At 41.2% G+C, this 22,265-nt stretch overlaps 1 pseudogene across 1 annotated transcript; it reads left to right on the plus strand.

Moving 5' to 3' along the window:
- The first annotated feature begins 1,060 nt into the window (after positions 1–1,060).
- Positions 1,061–14,474, plus strand: LOC308240841 (neurofilament light polypeptide-like; annotated as a pseudogene). Its single transcript has 2 exons — positions 1,061–1,173; positions 13,308–14,474. The product of its transcript is annotated as a neurofilament light polypeptide-like (transcript).
- Positions 14,475–22,265: the final 7,791 nt, after the last annotated feature.

Genomic DNA, 22,265 nt, shown 5'->3' on the forward strand with positions numbered 1-22,265 from the left:
GACTCAATCCCCAGTGTGGGGCATGCAGAAGGCAGCCAATCAATGATTCTCTCTCATCATTGATGTTTCTATCTCTCTTCCTCTCCCTTCTTCTCTGAAATCAATAAAAATATATTTTAAAAAAAGACCTCTCTGCTGTAATACCTCTGGTTTTATAGCTCAGCACTGGTGAGGCAGCTGCATGTTATGGCTTCAGACAGAGAAACTCTGATGTAACTGCTCTAGCTGAGGGGATGTAAGGTGACCCAAAAAGGATAGCCCAGTAAGCCTCCAGCTATCTAGACAATCGAAAACATATGATTTTTGTATGCACAGATAAATTTATGCCCTGTGGGGGCATAAAGACTTCCTGTGAAAGTTTGTTCACTTTTTGATTGATTAACAGGAAGGAAGGTGAGAACATTTTCCAACCAGGGCTCAGTCTGGTTTAAATATCCCTCTGAACGTTCTTCCCAGAGACCAGCCCATGTGGCTTTGTGGTTGAGCATTGACCCATGCACCAATAGGTCACTGGTTCGATTCCAGGTCAGGGCATGTGCCGGGGTCTGGGGCTCAATCCCCAGTAGGGGGCAGGCATGCAGAAGGCAGTTTCTCTCTCATTTCTCTCTCATTAACGTTTCTATCTGTCTCTCCCTCCCCCTTACTTTCTCTCTAAAAAATCAATTAAAAACATTTGTTTAAGTCCTTTGTAGAATGTTTAAACATTAGGTTTGTAACAGTGTGGGCTACTTTCTCTCATGAGGACCTTACAAAAGGTAGTTCAACAGTGGTCAGGGTTGAAATACGCACAATCATATTTAAGGCATTTAAAGTAATAGGTACCAGTGTGTGCTGCCAGACTCTGTGTTGGCTGCGCACCCTTTTGCAGAAGTAAAGATATTTGCCTTTCTGTCTGGCTCCTGAGTATTCTTTGTGTTCTACTAGGACCCCTGGTTTTGGGGATCACCTTATTTCTAACAAATTTTGGGACTCATCTGGGATTCTGTTGGTCACTATGGGGGCCATTGAACCTGAGGAGGCGTGTCCTACTGCCAAGTTGCAGCAGCCTCAGTGAGGAGGAATGGCTATTACCCACTGGGTGGACAACGAGCTCAAGATGGGGAGTCAGCCAGGAACACGAGAAGGGCCCAAGCAAGCATCGTGGCAACCAAGTAACCCCATGTATGTGCCAAGGTGGGAAATTGGACTATAATATAAGTACTACTTTGGTGGTTGGGTATCCACAGAGGTTGGATATATGTGACTGGGATGTGTCTGGGACAAAAAGAGAGTGCAGAGTTCTGATCTGTGGTTCTATTCTCCTGTGAGGTAAATGGCCAGAGCGGATCTTGGGGAGTGCAAGAAATCTCCAGTATGGGGGATTGAGCACATAGGACACATAGAATAGTCACAAGGGACTTTCTGAGGATGGGAAACAAAAACCCTAGGCCTAGGGAATGCATTCCCCTGGATAGTCCATCAGGGAGAATGCTGAGGTTTGGGGGTAGGGGGGTGGCAATCCCTGAACCAGAAGCAGGAGACATTGTCCTGCTTTGGAGATTTTTTATGCAGGTGTGAGATGCACAGGTCCCTCTCTGCTAGGAACTGGACCTTCATGGATGCTGGGTATTAGACAGAGAAGACATGAGAAGTTATCTATATACTAGAGGCCCGGTGCACAAAATTTGTGCATGGGGGGTGTGTGTCCCTCAGCCCAGCCTGTACCCTCTCCAATCTGGGACTCCTTGAGGGATGTCTGACTGCCCCCTCACAATCCAGGACTGCTGGCTCCCAACTGCTCACCTACCTGCCTTCCTGATTGCCCCTAACTGCTTCTGCCTGCCAGCCTGATCACCCCCTAACTGCCCACCCCTACAGGCCTGGGTCCCCCGCAGCTGCCCTTCCCTGCAGGCCCGGTCACCCCAACTTCCCTCCTCTGCCGGCCTGGTCACCCCTAACTGCCCTTCCTTGCAGGCTTGATCACCCCCAACTGCCCTCCCTTACAGGCCTGGTCCCTCCCAACTGCCCTCCCCTGCTAGTCATTTTGTGGTGGCCATCTTGTGTCCACATGGGGGCAGCCATCTTTGACCACATGGGGCCAGCCATCTTGTGTGTTGGAGTGATGGTCAATTTGCATATTACTCTTTTATTAGATAGGATAAAGGCCTGGTGCATGGGTGGGGGCCAGCTGGTTTGCCCTGAAGGGTATCCTGGATCAGGGTGGGGGTTCCCTTGGGGTGTGGGGTGGCCTGGGTGAGGGGCCTGTGGTGGTTTGCAGGCTGGCCGTGCCCCCCCCCCCCGGTGACCCAAGTGGAGGCCCTGGTATCTGGGATTTATTTATCTTCTATAATTGAAACTTTGTAGCCTTGAGTGAAGGCCAAGGCAGGCCAGGGCTGCAGAAGCTTGGCTTCCTCCATTGCCGGGGAAACCCAAGCCTCCTGCTCTCTCCAGCTCCATGGCTGCCGCCATTTTTGTTGGGATTTATTTATCTTCTATAATTGAAACTTTGTAGCCTTGAGTGGAGGCCTGGGCCGGCCAGAGTGTGCAGAAAGCTTGGCTTCCTCCATCACCGGGGAAACCCAAGCCTCCTGCTCACTCTGTGGCTGCAGCCATCTTGGTTGGGTTAATTTGCATACTCGGTCCTGATTGGCTAGTGGGCGTGGCTTGTGGGTGTAGTGGAGTGATGGTTAATTTGCATGTTACTCTTTTATTAGATAGGATATAAAAACATAAGTGACTGAATGACAGAACAGCTGACTGACTGGTCGACTGGTCACTATGACACACACTGACCACCAGGGGGCAGATGTTCAACACAGGAGCTGCACCCTGGTGGTCAGTGCACTCCCACAGCCAAGCTCCTGCGGCCAGCCAACCACCCGTGGCCCCTCCCCCTGGCCGGCCTGGCCCGGATTGGCCCTGATCAGTGGCAGGCTGGCTGGACCCCACCCATGCATGAATTCCTGCACTGGGCCTCTAGTAGGTATATAAAAGAGTCTTTATCACAGACTCTCTTATACACCTATAACAAGGAATCATCAGACAAAACAGTTCTTCAAAGTAGCCTTACAAAGTAGCCATTGCACACACAGTAGCCCTTGCTAATTCAGTAGCAAACACAGGAGCCATACCAAGCAGCCCAGCCCTACATAAAAGCAGTCTTGCCTCTGTTGGTAAGTAACATATTTTTATACCAACTTAGACAAAGGAGGCTGCTTGCCAAATAGTGACATAAATATTTGGGTTATAGGAAAGTACACCTACACAGTGTATAAAATATAATCGCTATATCCTTTCTCAGATTGGCCTTGAACATCCCATGTGCTCTTGACAGGGCTCCCACACCAGGGCATTTTGTGGTGTCTGTAGCTGGACAGAGAAGGAGCATGGTGTGAAGCTTTACCTGTGGGTTGTGCATGCCTGTAAATAGTGTATATAAGAGTGTTTCTGTTTATGTTTTGTGTCTCTTTGTTGTTTGGTTTAATTTGTTTAAAGATGGGGCACATCTCGCTTTGGGGTGGGAGGGCAGCTATTTGTGGCCAGGCTGAATACGTGTCAGAGATATCAGGAACATCCCAGCAGCTGCCAAGAATTCTTAATCTTGGGGACCCTTCCTGCTTTACCTCTCAGGGTGTCAGTGCCAGAAAATCAGCTAGTGAGAGTTGTCTGTGTGTCTGTAATGTAATTTTGATTCCGGATTTACTTTGCTTGCTTTCTATCTTTTGGGGACTTAGTTTGCTCTTCTCTGGTTTATGAACATAGGAACAAAGATTACATGGGGAAGTAGGGATTACAGGCATGGGGCAATAGGCAATTCAGGCTGAGGTGGGATTCCATTGTTTGGGCAACAAGGTTAATGTTTCCATTTAAATTGGCAGTTCTTGAATGAGAATGCAAGGTTGACTTCCAGGTACAAGGCTGACTCCCAGGTTCTGGGGGCATACAATTCCCAGATTTTTCCCCCCTAACACTGGGAGGAGCAAATCTGCAGAAGTGCCCTCCAGCAAGTTGCAGAAATAGCAGTGTGTGTGTGTGTGGGGGGGGGGGGGGGCACTCCCATTTTTATAAAGAAAAAATTAAATAAAATAGTACTTTTACATTAAAGCCACTGAAGGCCAGTGAATTATGTGTGTTACAAAATTGCCAATAAAATGCCTTGTGTAATAATTAACTTTAATATATCAAAGTTGTTGTAAATATAACAAAAATAAAGGGTATATGATAAAGTTTTTTTAGTGGTAGTTATATATGCCTAAACATAGTTTTCCAAAGTCTTTAGTAACTTAAAACTTTGAGTTTGCTGGGTTAAGTGCTAAAAATTATTAAATACCCAGGATTTTGAAATAACAGGATACTGAACTATTAATCTGAGTTTGCCTCATATGGAGAATCTAGAGGATGGATTTGAATCTGTTAATGAATAATAAGTCTTGTATTTTATTTAAAATATCTCTTGCTCTAGCTGGTTTGGCTCAGTGGATAAAGCATCAACCTGCGGACTGAAGGGTCCCAGGTTCGATTCTGGTCAAGGACACAAACATGGGTTGTGGGCTCAATCTCAGTAGGGGGCATTCAGGAGGCAGCTGATCAATGATTCTCTCTCATCATTGATGTTTCTATCTCTCTTTCCCTTCCTTTCCTCTTTGAAATCAATAAAAATATATTTAATAAATAAATAAAATATATCTTAATGAATGTATTGCTAATCTGAAAAATGTTAATAACATATATGTCACCTAAAAATTAAGGTTTTTAAGGGTTAAGAATGCTAACTAATGGGAAAGAAATTACAGTTTTTGTGTCATTTTGAAGGAAAAAGAAAGTGGGCTCTGAAAGTTGTAAGGTTTATGAGGAAATGTTTGTGAAAGTTGTGGAATGTCTATAAGGAGAAATTTTGAAAGGAACTTATATAAATGACACAGGCCAGTAAGCCAGGACAAGTGAAATAGGGAAACTGAGATGGTTAAACAGCAATTTGGAGCTATCTAGTAAATTCCATCTTCCCTAAACCAAGGACACTTAAGAGTTAATGATTTCCATTTTGCCTCCCTAACAAGAGGGTAAATAGCTTATATCAATGTACTCAGGAAGACATATAGCAGAAATCCAATTAGTGTCATTTGCTGATCACATCCAAGGACAAATGAAGTTAGAGAATAAACTCATTTTGGTTAGTCCTTATCTACTCTGTTAATGCATAATAATAATGATGATATATGATATTTTGGTAAAATAAGTTTGACAACCTTCCCAGGGTTTGAATGTTAAGAAACTTTTTCTTGTATTCCAATAGGCCACAGAATGCCTCAAGATCTTCCTGCAATGGAAACTAAAGATCAATTTCTTAAGAACTATGCAGTGAGTGTCTCTTCTACTCTAATCTCTGTTAAGTTAAAAGGCATCCTCGCTCAAAGCCCCCCTCTTGAGTTTCTGGTTCATCGCCATCGACTGGGAGACTACATTCTAATCAAGACTTTGAAGGAAAACAAGTTGGAACTCTCCTGGGAAGGACACTACCTTGCCTTGCTTACCACTGAGACTGCTGTTTGGACTGCAGGACGAGATTGGACACATCACACACAGGTTAAGGGCGGACCTCCCTGCCCCCAGCCTCTCGGCGCCTGTGTATGCAAATTGACCTGCCATCTTTATTGGGTTAATTTGCATACTCACTCCTGATTGGCTGGTGGGTGTCGTGAAGGTATGGTCAATTTGAATCTTATTCTTTTATTAGTGTAGATATTTCTATTCAAACTTAATACAATAACAGCAGCAAATCTCACTGATTTTAAACCTGCTAACATATGCACCATCCTTCATTCTTTTCTTAATAATATTCATTTTGGGCTTTATTAGCCTTACTGTGTTGCTCTAAATATTTTTATTATGACCTTTGAAATAGTATTAGTTCATAAATAATAAATGCCTAAATATTTTCAAAGCGAAACTTGACTGTCTTTCTGCCCCACAGTTACAAAATTTCCTTCCAAAGTGTTAAGACTGGAGGGTACAATGGAGTTGAATTTCTTGCCTTTATCTTGTCATATCTCCACAATGATATGTGAGATTATATCTCTTTCATTTCTTCCCTTTTTACTTTCCCCAAATATACATGGACTTTCATTTCAGTCATAATTTCCTTAACATTATATCTGGGTAGCTAAAATCATATCTGTTATCACCCAAGGTTTTCAAATATGGTGCAAAGTTGTAGAGAGCATTTATTTAGTCATTAAATTAACAAATGTTGGTTGAGTACTTATTATATGCCAATCACCATTTTAATCACTAGTGATATAAGAGAAAATTAGACAAAGTCCCTGCCTCATTGATATAACACTAACCAAGGTGGCTGATACTAGAGCATCATAATGAAAAACTATTCATTTATATTTGTTCATAAAATTCAATCATTAGATTGCATTTCAATCACTCAAATACATTCTATTGATTTAAAATTCTTACTGCACTTTTTTGTTGGTACCTGGGATCATTTTTCTTCTACAAGGAGAATAAACTTTATTATTTTTTTTGTTTGTTTCAGTCTACTGGCAGCATATCTTCCTTTTTTTAAAAAAAGATATTTATTTAATTATTTAACTAATCAATTAATTTTTATTGTTTAAAGTATTACATATGTCTCCTTTTTCCCCAGTTGATCCCCCCCATGGCCTCTAACACCCCCGTGGGCAAGCACCCACTGCCCCAGGGTCTGTGTCCATTGGTTATGCTAATATGCATGCATACAAGTCCATTGAGTAATCTCTAACCTCCACCCCCTTACCAGCCCCTTGTCTCTGGATCTATTTTTGTTCATCAGTTTATGTTGATCATTATATCCCACAAATAAGTTAGATCATGTGATATTTATCTTTTCTGACTGGCTTATTTTGCTTAGCATAATGCTCTCCAGTTCCATACATGCTGTTGCAAATGGTAAGAATTCCTTCTTTTTTACCGCAGCAAAGTATTCCATTGTGTAGATGTACCACAGTTTTTTAATCCACTTATCTGCTGGTGGGAACTTAGGCTGTTACCAAATATTAGCTATTGTAAATTGTGATGCTATGAACATAGGGGTGCATATATCCTTTCTGATAGGTGTTCCTGGTTTCTTGGGATATAGTCCTAAAAGTGGGATTACTGGATCACATGGGAGTTCCATTTTGAACTTTTTGAGGAAACTCCATACTGTTTTCCACAGTGGCTGCACCAGTCTACATTTCCACCAGCAGTGCACAAGGGTTCCTTTTTCTCCACATCCATGCCAGTACTTGTCCTTTGTTGATTTGTTGATGATACACAATCTGGCAGGTGTGAGATGGTACCTCACTGTTGTTTTGATTTGCATCTCTCAGATGATTAGTGACTTTGAGCATGTTTTCATATGTCTCTTGGCCTTCTGTATGTCCTCTTTCAAAAAGTGTCTATTTAGGTCCTTTGCACATTTTTTGATTGGATTGTTTATCTTCCTTTTGTTAAGCTGTATTGAGTTCTCTGTATATTTGGGAGATTAAACCCTTACTGGAGATAGCATTGGAAAATATATTCTCCCATGCAGTGGGCTTTCTTGTTGTTTTGTTGATGGTTTCTTTTGCTGTTCAGAAGCTTTTTATTTTGATGTAGTCCCATTTGTTTATTTTCTCCTTAGTTTCCATTGCCCTAGGAGCTGTATCAGTACAGATATTGCTATGACATATGTCTGCTATTTTGCTGCCAGTGGAGTCTTCTAAAATTTTTATGGTTTCTGGTCTTACATTTAAGTCCTTTAACCATTTTGAGTTTGTTTTTGTGTATTATGTAATTTGGTGATCTAGTTTCTTTCTTTTTTTTTTTTTTTTTTTTGCAAGTATCTAACCAAATTTCCCAACACCATTTATTGAAGAGACTCCATTTTATGCTCTTGCCTCCTTTGACAAATATTAATTGAGCATAATGGCTTCGGTCTATTTCTGGGTTCTCTGTTCTGATCCATTGGTCTATATGTCTGTTCCTGTGCCAATTTCAGGCAGTTCTGAGAACTGTGGCTTTGTGATATAGCTTGATACCTGGTAATGTGATCCCTCCAATTTTATTCTTCTTTCTCAGGATAGCTATGGCTATTCGGGTCCTTTTTTTATTCCAGATGAATTTTTGGAGAGTATTCTATGTCTGTGAAATATGCCGTTGGTGTTTTAATGGGGAGTGAATTGAATCTATAAATTGTTTTGGGTAGTATAGACATTTTGATGATGTTGATACTACCAATCCTTGAACATGGTATGTTCTTCCATTTGTTTATGTCTTCCTCTATCTCTTTTTTCAATGTCCTGTAGTTTTCTGAGTACAGGAGTTTTACCTCCTTAGTTATGTTTATTCCTAGGTATCTTAATTTTTTTGGTGCAATGGTAAACGGGATTTTTTTTTTTAGTTTCTCTTTCTGTGAGCTCATTATAGGTGTATAAAAAAGCCATAGATTTCTGGGTGCTAATTTTGTAACCTGCTACATTGCTGAATTCATTTATTAGGTCTAGTAGTTTTTTGAGGGAGTCTTTGGAGTTTTCTATGTACAGTATCATGTCATCTGTGAATAATGACAGTTTTATTTCTTCTTTTCCAATTTGTATGGCTTTTATTTATTCTTCTTGTCAGATCACTGTGGCTAGCCCTTTTAGTACTATATCAAATAGGAGTGGTGAAAGTGGGCATCCCTGTCTTGTTCCTGTTCTTAGGTGAAATGGTTGTAGTTTTTGCCCATTAAGTATGATGTTGGCTGTAGGTTTGCCATATAAGGCTTTTATTATGTTGAGATATGATCCCTCTATTTCCACTTTGCTGAGAGTTTTTATTAAGAAAGAGTGTTGGACTTTGTCAAATGCTTTTTCTGCATTAATTGATATAATTATGTGATTTTTGTCTCTCAATTTGTTTATGTGATGTATCACACTTATTGATTTGTGGGTATTGTACCTTCCTTGCATCCCCAGTAAATTCCACTTGGTCATGGTATATGAGATTTCTAATGTAATGCTGGATCTGATTTGCTAGAATTTTGTTGAGGATTTTAGCATCTATGTTCATCAAGGATATTGGCCTGTAGTTCTCTTTCTTTGTGGTGTCTTTATCTGATTTTGTAATTAGGGTAATGCTGGCTTCATAGAAAGAGCTGGAAGTGTGCCTTCCTCTTGAATTTTTTTGGAATAGTCTTAGGAGAACAAGTTTTAATTCTTCTTTGAATTTTTGGTAGAACTCACCTGGAAAGCCATCCGGATGCGAGGTTTTCTTTGCTGGAATATTTTTGATTACTGCTTCAATTTCTTTGGTAGTTATCAGTCTATTCATGTTTTTTTATTCTTCCTGGCTGAGTTTTGGGAGCTTTTATTTTTCTAATAATATGTTCATTTCATCTAGGTTATGCAGTTTGTTGGAATAGAGTTGTTCATAGTATTTTTTCATAATCTTTTGTATTTCTCTGGGGTTGGTTGTTTCTTCACCTCTTTCATTTCTGATTTTGTTTGTTTGAGTCCTCTTTCTTTGCTTCTTGGTGTGTCTTCCTAGAAATTCATCAATCTTGTTTATCCTTTCAAAGAACCTGCTATTTGTTTTATTGATCTTTTGTATTTTTTTTTTTGTCTCTACTAGTATGTCATTTATTTCTGCTCTGATCTTTATTATTTCCTTCCTTTTGCTTACTCTGGGCTTTTCTTGTTGGTCTCTTTCTAATTCTTTGAGTCGTAGGATTAGATAATTTATTACCTTTTTTTTTTTTTTTTTTTTTTTTGAGGTAGGCCTGTAGATCTATGAACTTCCCTCTCAAGATTGCTTTCACTGTGTCCCATAGATTTTGGGTTATTGTGTTTTCATTGTCATTTCTTACCAGGATGCTTTTTATTTCTTCTTTGATCTCTTTGGTAACCCAATCATTGTTTAATAGCATGCTATTTAACCTCCAAGTATTTGATTTTTTTTCATTGTTTTATTGTATTTTAGTTCTAATTTAATGCCCTTGTGGCCCAAGAAGATATTTGAGATGATTTATATCTTCTTAAATTTGAACGAATTTGTATCTCAATAGGTGGTCTACTTTTGAAAATGACCCATGTGCACTTGAGAAGAATGTATATTCTATAGCTTTGTGGTGAAATGTTCTGAAGATATCAATTAAGTCCATCTGATCTAGTGAGTCAGTTAGGATTGATGTTTCTGTGCTGATTTTTTAGAGGATTTATCCAGTGGTGTCAATGGAGTATTAAAGTCTCTACTATTACTGTATTGCTATTGATCTCTCCCTTGACATCTTCCAGAAGGTTTTTTTTATGTATTTGGGTCCTCCTATATTGGTTGCATATATATTTACCAGAGTTATATCCTCTTGTTGAATTTCTCCCTTTAGTATTATAAAGTGGCCTTCCTTATCTCTTGTTCTGGCCTTCACTTTGAGGTCTAATTCGTCAGATATAAGTATTGCGACCCCAGATTTTTTGTTTGTTTCCATTTGCCTGAAACATTTTTTTTCTATCTCTTCACTATCCCTCTGTGTGAATCCTTTGTTCTTAGGTGGGTCTCTTGTTGATAGCAGATATATGGGTCATGTTTTCTTATCCATTCAGCTACCCTATTTCTTTTGATTGGAGCATTTAATCTATTTACATTTAAGGTTATTAATGATAGGTACTTGTTTGTTGCCATATTTATTTTTTATGCCTGTGTTTCTTCTTCCCTTCCTATTTATTCCTTTTACAGCAGTCCCATTAGTATTTCTTGCTTTGCTGGTTTGGTGGTAATAAACTCCCTTAGCCCTTTTTTGTCTGTGAAGCTCCTGATTTCACCTTAAATTTTGAATGATAGCCTTGCTGGGTATAGTATTCTTGGATCCAGTCCCTTGTTTGCATAACATTGTATATTTCATTCCATCCCCTTCTGGCCTGATGTGTTTCTGTTGAGAAAACAGTTGATAGTCTAATGAGATGTCCCTTGTAGGTAACTTTCTGTCTCTCTCTGGTAGCTTTTAAGATTCTTACTTTTTCATTGGTGTTTGCCAATTTAATTATGATGTGTCTTATTGTTGGCTTTTTTGGGGTTCATCTTTTTTGGGACTCTAGAGCTTCTTGGACTTTTGTATTTTCTTTTGTTTTTCTTCCCAATACCAGGGAAGTTTTCTGTAAATATTTCTTCAAACAAGTTTTCTATCCCTTGCTCAATTTCCTCTCTTTCTGGCACCCCTATTATGTGGATGTTGCTTCATTTCATTTGGTCCCTAAGCTCCCTTAGGCTCTCCTCCTGTTTTTTAAGTTTCTTTTTCAGTTGCTGCTGTCCTTGGGTGTTTTTTCCTACCTTGTCTTTTAGCTCACTGATATAGTCCTCACCATCTTCTAGCCTACAGTTGATGCTTTCTATTGTGTTTTTTATTGCAGCTATGTAACTCTTCATTTCTCCTTGGTTCTTCCACATTTCCTCTTGATTCTTACACATGTTGTTGAATTTGTCTTTCAACCTTTTCAGAGTTCTTATGACCATTGCTCTGAATTCTTTCTCTGACAAATTGCTTGCTTCCATTTAGTTTACCTCATTTTCCAGTCATTCCTCCTTTTCTTTTGTTTGGGGGCTATTTCATTTTCTTTCCATTTTTGCTTCTCTCAAAGTGAGTGGTTATGTGGCTCACTCTCAGCCATGTTGACCAAAAGGACAAAATACAACTTGACAAGACATGACCCAGAGGGAACAAAACATGAGTGTATTCACAACACTGATAACCCCAAATGAAGGTGACCACCAGAGAAAAGAGACTTATGGAAGAGATTTAAGAGTGAAAAAATGATATTGAGAAAAGGATAAAAAGTTAAGAGAGAAAAGAAAAAGAAGAAAAAAGAAGGGAGAAAATTATATGTATATGGGGGGAAACTTCATAAAACCAACAACTAAACCAAAAAATGCAAACAACAAACACCCAGAAAAAAAGGAGGAGAGATGGATCTGAAGAGGCAGAGCTTATTTCCAGAAGGTAAGGTCAAGGAATTGAATGAATGGGGGAATGGCCATGATTCAGTATATAGGAGTAGAAAGAGAATGAGTGTGTAAGAAGAAAAGTAAAAAACAAAATACTAAAAAAAAAAAATTCCCCTTTCTTTAATCTATCTATCTATCTATGTATGTATTCATCTTTTTGGAAAAGGAGAATATAGTAGGGTGCAGATAGGCCTGAGTTTGGTGAGTGAAACTAATTAAGCTATTAGTAGAAGAAGAGAACAAGCAAGGAGAGAAAAAACAAAAGCATAAAATAAAAAGCAAAAACAAAAACAAAACTAACAAACAACAAACTATAACAAAAAGAAAAAAAATTGGCTAGCAAAGAAAGAGAAAAGAGAAGAGTGCATGGACTTGGAGCAGGGGAAAGGATATTAGCTATATGAGTAAGCCAACAGAGACTACTAAAGTAGTAATGCATCAATAGAGCAGATAAAAAAGATCAATTTTTATCAAGGAGTTAAAAAAGAAAAGAGAGAGAAAAACTAAAGGAGGAATAGGAGAAGAGAAATGGTGAAAAAGGGGGAAGTGAGGAAGTGTTGGTATAAAGGAAAAAATGAGATAGAGTAAAATAATGATAAAAATAATAATAAAATAAAAATAAAATGTAGAATACTAATAAAAAAATAAAAATAATAATCTATATAAAAGCCTAAGCGACCATTTGATTGGCTGACAGACTTCTAGCTATGATGCTCAATGATCACCAGGGGGTAGATGCTCAATTCAGGAGCTGCTGAGCAATAGCAACTTTTCAGAGTGCCCTCTCTCATTCCGGAACTCCTCAGGGGCTGTCAGACTGTGGGCCTCAGCCCAATCCCTGCAGGCCAGGCTGAGAGTTCCCACCAGTGTACAAATCTGTGCACCAGGCCTCTAGTAATAATAATAATCTACACTAAAAGAGAAAGATGCTAATTGACCATACCTCCGCTACACCCACAGCCAATCATGAGTAATATGCAAATTAATCCAAAAAAGATGGTGGGTAAATTTGCATATGCAGGCAGAGCAGGCACTGCCAGATGCCGCGTGTGAGGTCCAGGCCACGACCGGGACCGGGCAGGTGGAGCAGGCAATGCCAGATGCCACCCACGGGGTCCAGGCCACAATCGGGACCGGGCATGCTGGGCGGGCAGCACCTTATGCTGCCTGCCCGAGGTCCAGGCCCAGATTGGGGACCCAGGCAGGAGGGGGTGGCCAGCGTCTCTGGGATCACTGTCTGTCCCCGGGCTGCCTGAGGACACTGGTGGATCAGACCCGGGTTGAACATTTTAATGAAAATGGGATGCCTGTGCCCGGCCCCACTGCTCCCCATCCCTGGCGAGGAGAGGACAGTGGGCAGTTAGGAGGCACTGGGGCTCAAAAGAGACTGGGAGCAACCTGCAAACACACTACCAGGAAGAGGTGCTGGACACCGAGGGCTGGCTGATGGAGGTGCCCAAAGGTGCAGATGAGGCGGCTCTCGCTGGCATTGAACTCGAAAAGTGCATCGACAGCTTGATGGTCGAAATCGCCTTTCTGAAGAAGGTGCATGAAGAGGAGATCGCCGAGCTGCAGGCACAAATCCAGTAAGCTAAGATCTCCATGGAGATGGACGTGTTCTCCAAGTCCGACCTCTCTGCCGAGCTCAAGGATATCTGCAACCAGTAGGAGAAGCTGGCTGCCAAGAACATGCAGAATGCCAAAGAATGGTACAAGAGCCTCTTCACCGTGCTGACTGAGAGCACTGCCAAGAACACCCATGCGGTGCACGCTGCCAAGGATGAGGTGTCTAAGAGCTGCCGCCTGCTCAAGGCCAAGACCCTGGAGATCGAAGCAAGCCGTGGCATGAACGAAGCACTGGGAAAGCAGCTGCAAGAGCTGGAGGATAAACAGAACACTGACATTAGTGCTATGCAGGACACAATCAACAAATTAGAAAATGAGTTGAGAACTACAAAGAGTGAAATGGCATGATATTTAAAAGAATACCAGGGCCTCCTCAATGTGAAGATGGCTTTGGACATTGACATTGCAGCTTACAGGAAACGCTTGGAAGGTGAGGAAACTGGCTCAGTTTTACCAGCGTGGGAAGCATAGCCAGCGGCTACTCCCAGAGTTCCCAGGTCTTTGGTCGATCTGCCTATGGTGGTTTACAGACCAGCTCCTACTTGATGTCCGCTCACTCCTTCCCTTCTTAATACACCAGCCACATCCAGGAGGAGCAGATCGAGGTGGAGGAGACCACTGAGGCTGCAAAAGCTGAGGAAGCTAAGGATGAACCCCCTTCTGAAGGAGAAGCTGAAGAGGAGGAGAAAGAGAAGGAAGTGGCTGAGGAAGAGGAAGGAGAGGAAGAGGAAGAAGGTGCCAAGGAAGAATGTGAGGACACAAAGGAGGAAGAAGGAGGTGAAGGTGAAGGAGAAGATGCCCAAGAAGCTGAGGATGAGAAGAAAGATGAAGGTGCTGGGGAGGAGCAAGCAACCAAGAAGAAATATTTAGCCCTCTTTCCTTAATTATTTCAGGAATAATCCTCCTGAAATCAGGTCAACCGCGTCACCAACCAAGCAGTTGAGTTCCCGATACTATATGAATTAAGAAGTCAATATATATAACATTCTGAGGTGACTCAGGTTGGACATTAAATGTTGTGCTATGACTTTTCTCCTTATGCAGAGTATCTGTTTGCTTGCAGAGTGGCTTCCTGGCTTGCTGCCAGCCTGTGCATGGTCCATGCTTATGAGTTCAGGATCTATGACAATGTGAATAATTCAGATGTTTACAATAAAAACACATGGATACATGAATTCACTAATGTTAATGTTAAACTTCATGGAAAAAATAGTCCTTTGAATCTTTGGTGGTTAGAAATTAAAGACCTCAACTCATGTGCAATAAACAGTAAATAAAGTTACACTGAATGACAAAAACAAAAAATAATAATTAGGGGCCAGGAAACGTTCAAAGAACTGGGGAACCATTTCCAAATCAGGAAGGGAAGTCACAGGGTGTATATTATTGCTATGAATACAGTATTTCCTACTACTTACAACATATACAATGTAATGTATTAGATGCCTTCCTATCGCATGAAGTATGTATTCTCATAGAGTAATACTGGCACATATGTTATAGTTATGGCAGTATGTCATATCCTATCTATATTAATAAAAGGGTACTATGCTAATTAGACCATGAGACCTTCCAGAAGTCCTTCCAGGCAAAGCCATGGTGGCGGGGCCGAGGCAGAGGCGGTTAGGGCTGATCAGGCCAGGAGGGAAGGGCAGTTGGGGGTGATCAGGCTGGCGGGGGGGGGCGCAGTTGGGGGTGAGCAGGCTGGCAGAGGGGACCAGTTGGGGGTGAGCAGGCTGGCAGGGGGGGTGCAGTTGGGGGCAAGCAGGCCAGCAGGCAGAGTGGTTTGGGGCAATTAAGCAGGCAGGCAGGTGAGCGGTTAGGAACCAGCAGTCCCAGATTGTGAGGGGGTTGTCTGACCGCCAGTTTAGGCTGAATCCCACAGGGGTCCCAGATTGGAGAGGATGCAGGCCGAGCTGAGGGGTACCCCCCTCCCCCATGCATGAATTTCGTGTACCGGGCCACTAGTCTATATATATAAAAGACTAAGCGACCATCACATCTGAAACAATGGAATGGATGACCGAACAGGCTGTGTGGGGCGACCAGGCTGGCAGGGGGTTAGTGAAGGATGACCAAATGACTGAGCAGCAGGCTGCATGGGGCGACTGGGCCGGAAGGGGGTTAGTGAGTGGCGACCAAACGACCAAACAACAAGCTGCTTGAGGCGACCAGGCCCACAGGAGGGGCAGTTGGGGGTGACTACGCCAGCAGGGGGGCAGTTGAGGGTGACTAGGCCAATAGGGGGGACAGTTAGGGGTGATCAGGCAGGTGAGCAGTTAGGAGCCAGTGGTCCTGGATTGTGAGAGGGATGTCCCACATTGGAGAGGGTACAGGCTGGGCTGAGGGGACCCCCCCCCATGCACGAATTTTATGCACTGGGCCTCTAGTATATATATAATAAAGAAAGGAAGAAAAAAATAAAGAAAAGAAGAAAAAAAGTAGCAAAGTTCGTTCACTACAGCTGAGTATTTACTGCTGGGGGCTGGTCTAAGACGCCTCTCCACTGTTCTGTCTGCCACGTCTTAGCTTCCTGCTAGATAGTCAGCACCGTGTTGAAGCTCCCAGTGATCCACTGCTCCTCTGTGTCTGACACCAGTGCCTTGATTTCAGCCAGGCGGGATCAATCCACCTGCTTTGTTTTTCTGCCTACTTTCAGATTTACACAAGCGTCTATTTCTGACATGGCCTCTAGGTGGCGGTGTTTCTGTATTAGTTTCCGGGACAAAATAGCCCCTCAACCCAATCCCCAAGGGCTCCCTGGGGGCGTTATGAATCTTTATTTCCCTGCAGAGCTCAAGGCTGGGTGCAGCTACACTGCTAGGAGGCACCTGGACTCCAGGAGAAAAATGTCTGTTCAGTGTTGGAGGGAATGGATTGTCCTAGAGCTGGCTTCCTGATTGCCTCTCCCTATTTTGTTCCACAGCTTCTACAAAACTACCTTCCCTTGCACTGCAGCCTAGGTGACTGTTTGTGATTGGAAGATACTAGGTTTAACAAGTAAAAGCAAGGAAATTATAAAGAGAGAGGGGGAAAAATGGCGGCGGAATAGACAGACGTGTTCCGAGCCTTGTCCCGGAGTAGAAAGAAAGAACAGCTGAGGGTCGCACGAGGAGTGTTTGTTGGCAAGCTAAGGGACAGCTAAACTCCAGAAGAAGGTGGGGGACTGCTAGATGGGGTTCCCCTGACCTGACAGCCCCCACTGCGGCTGGGTCCCCTCCCAGAGCTGCGGGCTTGGACACGAAATCTGCGCCATCATGAACGGGAAAGTGGAGCTTATTGGAAGCCTGAGAATCCACAACTGCGGCACCCACGGAACAGCTACGAGCACCAGAACACCGGTCCCCAGTTAGCGCAAACACGCAGATTCAGAGGAGCTCTACACTCCAACAGGGAAAGGTCAGATTTCGCCTGGGATAAGGTGAGGTCTCTAGTCCCTGCGGGAGAGAGGAACGCGCGTTTTGTGGGAGCTGGAGGACCAGGGAAGTCTGAGCCTAGAAAAATCCGTGGCTGTTGGGGCTGGCGTGATCCTTGAATGTGGAAGGGGGTCCTCAGAGCTGCTAACAGAAGGGATCTCTAAAAAGCAACCCATTTTGATCTGACGTGCAGGGACAGCCTAAGAATTTCAAGGTGTGCCGGCTGCTTAGACTTACACGCAGCCCCCGAGTTCGCACACTTGGGCTTTTTCCTCTTGAAATTCTTGCTTCTGATTACTAAGCCCAATACATAGGATCACCCAGTTGGGGACACCCTGGGAGACTTCAGGGGAAAGTTCTTTTTCTGGAACCTGGGGATCAGAGCGGGGAGTGACCATCGGAGAGCCAGCTCTGAGGCAGCCCACTCCCACAAACCGGTAGTGAGTGCCACAGGGAAAGAAGGCTCTAACACTGCCTAGAGAGGCCATAGATAGACCCGGAAGTCATTCCAGAAACACTGCCACCCAGGGGCTGAATCACAAATTGACTCTTGTGTAATCAAAAATAAAGGAATACGAGAAATTAAGACACACCGCCTGCTTAAAATCAGGACTGGCTTACAATACTGAAGAGTAGTGGAACGCAGGGAACTGCAATACTGTCTGCACTGAGAAATAGGCGTGCCAAACAGAACAACAGAGGAAGTGAATGACCTTCACTACTCCACATTTTATTTTTATTTTTTATTTTTTTATTTTCATTTTTTGCATCTTTTACTCAAGAAACTAATTTTTTTTCTTTTTTCCTCACTTGATTTTACTTTTTAAAATATTACATTTTTATTTTCAACCCGTATTATTACTACTGCTATTTCATCTTTTTTTTTTAAGTGTCATTTTATTTTCTCTTCATTTTACTTTGGGATTAGTGTTCTACATTCTATTTTCATCTTTCCTTTAGCATCGTTTTACTTTATCTCAGCTCTACCTTTATGCCATCACACTCTTCCTAACCTTCCCCTTTTCGGTATCCTGTTTATCTTACCCCTTACCTGCTTTAGATTTCCCCTATTCTTTCTGTTTACCCCCTGTTAAAATTTCACCCTACTTACGTATCTAATCTTCAATTCCCTGCTCCAAGTCCTTACACACCTCTCTCTTCACTGTCTTAACTATCCAAAAAATTGTTTTTCTCTCTGTCCTTTTGTTGTTGTTTACTTGAATGTTGATTATATCGAATTTTTATGCTTTTTTGTGAGATTGTTTTGCTTATTCTTCTTTTGTTTGTTTATTTTTTTGTTTGTTTTGTGCTTCTGTTTTCCCTTGCCTCACTCAATATTAGTTGGTGTTGTAGTTTGTATTAATCCCCAGGTATTTGTTGCTGACATTTTCTGGGATTAGTTATTGCTCTATTGGAGTTTTATCCCCATATATATAGTTTGTTCCCCTTTCTCTCTTAGTCTCTTTCTTGTCTCTCTTACTTTTTTTTCCTTTTCCCAATTTCATTTTGACACTCCTTTTTTTTTCTTTTTTCCTTTCTTTCTTTTCCTCTTCTTCTTTCTCTCCTATCCCCTAATTTGCCTTTCTCTGGTGGTCATCTATATTGGAGGTTATTAATATCATGAATACATTTCTGTTCAGTGCCTTGTGTGTTGTACCTGGTAGTGTTGTATTTTGCACCTTTAAATCAACGCAGGAGAGAGAGAACTACATAACCAGACATCCAGAGAAGAGAGACCATGGGGAGACAAAAAAACAGCTGGCATATGAAAGAAAAGCAGGCATCACCAGAAAAGGAAGTAAATGAAATGCAGGCAAGCAAACTTCCAGAAAAAGAATTCAGAGAAATGGTCATAAGGTGGCTGAAAAGAATGGAAGACAAATTCGACAATATGAGCAAGAACCAAGAGGAAATGAAGAAGAACCAAGAAGAAATAAAAAATGACATCGCTGCTGTAAAGAACTCAATAGAAAGCATCAAGAGTAGACTAGAAGAAGCACAGGACCGCATCAGTGAGCTAGAAGACAAGATGGGAAAAAATACCCAAGTAGAGCAACTTCTAGAAAAAAAATTAAAAGGCAGGAGGAGAGCATAAGGGAACTTTGGGACAACACGAAACAAAACAACATCCGCATAATAAGGGTTCCAGAAGGAAAGGAAGCTGAGCAAGGAATAGAAAACCTGTTGGAAGAAATAATGACAGAAAACTTCCCTGATATAGGGAAGAAAAAACCCACACAAATCCAAGAAGCTCACAGAGTCCCAAGCAAAATGAACCCCAAAAGACCGACACCAAGGCACATTATAATTAAACTGGCAAACACCAATGACAAAGTAAGAATCTTAAAAGCGGCCAGAGAGAGACAGAAAGTTACCTACAAAGGATCCCCCCCATCAGACTAGCAACTGATTTCTCAAGAGAAACACATCAGTCCAGAAGGGAATGGAATGAAATATACAAAGTCATGCAAAGGAAGGGTCTGAATCCAAGAATACTGTACCCAGCAAGGCTATCAATCAAAACTGAAGATGAAATCAGGAGCTTCACAGACAAAAGAGGACTAAGGGAATTTATTACCACCAAACCAGCAATGCAAGAAATGCTAAAGGGTCTGCTGTAAAAAAAAAAAAAAAAGAAAGAAAGAAATAGGAAGCGAAGAAGGAACACAGGGTTAAAGAATAAAAATGGTGACAAACAAGTACCTATTAATAATAACTTCAAATGTAAATGGATTAAATGCCCCAATCAAAAGACATAGGGTAACGGATTGGATAAGAAAATAAGACCCATATTATGCTGCCTACAAGAAACCCACCTCAAAAATAAAAGATGCACACAGACTGAGGGTGAAGGGATGGAAAAAGGTTTGCCAGGCAAATGGAACTGAAAAAAAAAGCTGGGGTAGCAATACTTATATCTGACAAATTAGATCTCAAAGTGAAGGACATAACAAGAGATAAGGAAGGCCACTTCATAATACTAAAGGGAGCAATCCAACAAGAAGACATAACTTTGTTAAACATATAAACACCCAATACAGGAGCAGCCAAATACATAAAGAAACTCCAGGAGGATATCAAGGGAGAGATTGACAGCAATACAATCATAGTAGGAGACTTTAATACCCCACTATCACCATTGGACAAATCCTCTAAACAAAAAATCAGCAAAGAAACATCAGTCCAAAATGACTCACTATTCCAGATGGAATTAATTGACATCTTCAGAACATTTCACCCCAAAGCCACAGAATATACATTCTTCTCAAGTGCACATGGGTCATTTTCAAAGATAGACCATATGTTGGGACATAGGCAAAGTCTCTTCAAATTCAAGAAGATAGAAATCATATCTAGCATCTTCTCAGACCACAGTGGCATAAAACTGGAAATCAACTACGATAAAAACAACCCAAATAAATCAAACACATGGAGACTAAACAACATGCTATTAAACAATGATTGGGTTACCAGAGAAATCAAGGAAGAAATAAAAAACATCATGGCAACAAATGACAATGAAAACACTACAATTCAAAAATCTATGGGACAAAGCAAAAGCAGTCTTGGGAGGGAAGTTCATAGCTCTACAAGCCTACTGCAAAAAACAAGAAACAATGGTAATAAATTACCTAACCCTACAACTCAAAGAGTTTGAAAAAGAGCAACAAAAAAAGCCCAGTGTAAGCAGAAGGAAGGAAATAATAAAGATCAGAGCACAGATAAACGACCTAGAGGCCAAAGAAACAATACAAAAGATCAATAAAACCAAGAGCTGGTTCTTTAAAAGGATAAACAAGATTGATGAAGCTCTAGCCAGGCTCACCAAGAAGCAAAGAGAGAGGACCCAAATAAACAAAATCAGAAATGAAAGAGGTGAAATAACAACATATCCCGCCGAAATACAAAGGATTGTTAAAAAATACTACGAACAACTCTGTTGCAACAAACTGGACAACCTGGAGGAAATGGGCAGATTCCTAGAAAAGTATTCAAAACTCAATCAAGAAGAATCTAAACAGCTCAATATGCCAGTAACTATGAATGAAATTGAAGCAGTCATCAAAAAGCTTCTGGCAAACAAAAGGCCGGGGCCAGACGGCTTCACAGGAGAGTTTTACCAAACATTCAAGGAAGAACTAAAAACTATCCTTCTCAGACTATTCCAAAAAATTCAAGAGGAAGAAACACTTCCAAGCTCCTTCTATGAAGCCAGCATCACCCTGATACCAAAACCAGATAAAGACAACACAATGAAGGAGAATTACAGGCCAATATCCCTCATGAACGTAGATGCCAAAATCCTCAACAAAATTCTAGCAAATCGGATCCAGCACTACATCAGAAAGATCATACACCATGACCAAGTAGGGTTTATCCCAGGAATGCAAGGATGGTACAATATCTGCAAATCAATAAATGTGATACATCACATAAACAAATTGAGAGATAAAAACCACATAGTCATATCAATTGATGCAGAAAAAGCATTTGACAAAATCCAACACCCTTTCTTGTTAAAAACTCTCAACAAGGTGGGAATAGAAGGATCATACCTCAACATAATAAGAGCTATATATGATAAACCCACAGCTAACATCATACTCAATGGGCAAAAACTAAAACCATTTCCCCTAAGAACAGGAACAAGACAGGAATGCCCACTCTCACCACTCCTGTTCAACATAGTACTGGAAGTATTAGCCATTGCAATTAGACAAGAAGAAGAAATAAAAGGCATCCAAATTGGAAAAGAAGAAGTAAAGCTGTCCTTATTTGCAGATGACATGATATTGTACATAAAAAAACCGAAAGACTCCATCAAATAACTAACAGACTTAATAAGTGAATTCAGCAATGTAGCAGGATACAAAATTTACGCCAAGAAATCTCTGGCATTTCTATATACCAATAGTGAACTTACAGAAAGAGAGACTAAAAAAGCAATCCCATTTACCATCGCACCAAAAAAATTAAGATACTTAGGAATAAACCTAACCAAGGAGGTAAAAGACCTATATGCGGAAAACTACAGGACACTGAAAAAAGAAATAGAGGAAGATGTAAACAGATGGATGAACATACCATGTTCATGGATTGGGAGAATCAACATCATTAAAATGTTCATACTACCCAAAACGATCTATAGATTCAATGCACTCCCTATTAAAATACCAACGGCATATTTCACAGACCTAGAAAGAACTCTCCAAAAATTCATCTGGAATAAAAAAAGACCCCAAATAGCCACAGCAATCC

Source organism: Plecotus auritus (assembly GCF_963455305.1).
Source record: "Plecotus auritus genome assembly, chromosome: 1".
In the NCBI taxonomy this organism is placed as follows: domain Eukaryota; kingdom Metazoa; phylum Chordata; class Mammalia; order Chiroptera; family Vespertilionidae; genus Plecotus; species Plecotus auritus.